Genomic DNA, 1,831 nt, shown 5'->3' with positions numbered 1-1,831 from the left:
AGGAAGTGATGAACCAGAATCCGGTTATACGTCATCAAGATGGAAATGACTGCAGCTAACCAGCAGGTGGCGCCAAAAACACGAACTATGTGATCTATATTCATGTAGAATTCTTTTTTTTTTTTTTTACAAAACTCTTTAAAATCATTATAACATCGTACTGCAATCACCAAAATCTACCACCTGCTCCATAAACATCTTAACTGAAGGAGACAACATCTCACATGGCATTCACACCTACACAAATATACAACAACAACAACAACAACAACAACTGACAATAATAATAATAATAATTAAAAGCATTGATCACCAGTACAGGGTTTGGTGATGAGTGGGGTTTTGGTGGAGGTGTGATGAAGCAGTGATGAAGCAGTGATAAAGTGGTGATAAAGAAGTGATGAAAGAGGGTTTGGTGGAGGAGCAGTAATAAAACGGTGATGAAGCAGTAATGAGTGAGGGTTTGTTAGTGGAGCAGTAATGAAACGGTGATGAAGCAGTGATGAGTGAGGGTTTGTTGGTGGAGAAGTAATGAAACGGTGATGAAGCAGTGATGAGTGAGGGTTTGTTGGTGGAGCAGTAATGAAACGGTGATGAAGCAGTGATGAGTGAGGATTTGTTGGTGGAGCAGTAATGAAAGGTGACGAAGCAGTGATAAGTGAGGGTTTGTTGGTGGAGCAGTAATGAAACGGTGATGAAGCAGTGATGAGTGAGGGTTTGTTGGTGGAGCAGTAATGAAACGGTGATGAAGCAGTGATGAGTGAGGGTTTGTTGGTGGAGCAGTAATGAAACGGTGATGAAGCAGTGATGAGTGAGGGTTTGTTGGTGGAGCAGTAATGAAACGGTGATGAAGCAGTGATGAGTCAGTGGTGTTTGACTGAATAATGATTTGTGTACAGTCTCAGTGTGGGAAAGAATGTTTGTGGAGCAGCTGATAAAACTCCACTCTGCTGTAATGTTAGTGTCTAAAAGAAAGCAGAGACTCTAAAAATAAATAGAACCTTTACATGAGTCATCGTTTACACACTGCAGGCAGAGAGATTTATTTATTACTCCACACTTTCACACCATTTCTCTCTACAATGGTAACTTACATCTTTTATACTTTATATGTACGTGTGTGTGTGTGTGTGTGTGTGTGTTTATTTACCTGTTATTTACTTAACTTATTTATTTTTAAATCAAATCTCATTATTTCAAAAAATCTTTTCTTCCAGTCTGCATAAATGACTGTACAGGATTATATGTGCATTATGGAGTATTGAAGCTGTTAAATGATTCCCACACACACACACACACACACACACACACACACACACACACACACACACACACACACACACACATTGTGGAGCTTCAGGGGGTATTACAGGGGTCTAGGTGGTATTGTGCATGTTTCAGGGGGAATTGTGGGGGTTTGCGGGTATTGTGATGTGTTCAGCCAGTATTGTGGGGGTTTGGTGTACCTTGACGTGGTTTGGGGGTGCTGTATTGTGGTGAGTTTAGGGGGTATTGTACTGGTTTGGAGGAACTTGTCAGGTTTGAAGGTACTATATTGTGGTGCGTTTAGGGGGTATTGTAGGGGTTTGGGGGAATTTGACAGGGTTTGGGGAAACTGTGCGTGGTGAGTTTAGGGGGTATTGTGGGGGTTTGGGGAGAACTTGACGTGGTTTGGGGGTGCTGTATTGTGGTGAGTTTAGGGGGTATTGTACTGGTTTGGAGGAACTTGTCAGGTTTGAAGGTACTATATTGTGGTACGTTTAGGGGTATTGTAGGGGTTTGGGGAAACTGTGTGTGGTGAGTTTAGGAAATACTGTGGGGGTTTGGGGAA

Source organism: Silurus aristotelis, assembly GCF_946808225.1.
Source record: "Silurus aristotelis genome assembly, chromosome: 27".
Lineage (NCBI taxonomy): Eukaryota > Metazoa > Chordata > Actinopteri > Siluriformes > Siluridae > Silurus > Silurus aristotelis.
This window is presented reverse-complemented; position numbering follows the sequence as displayed.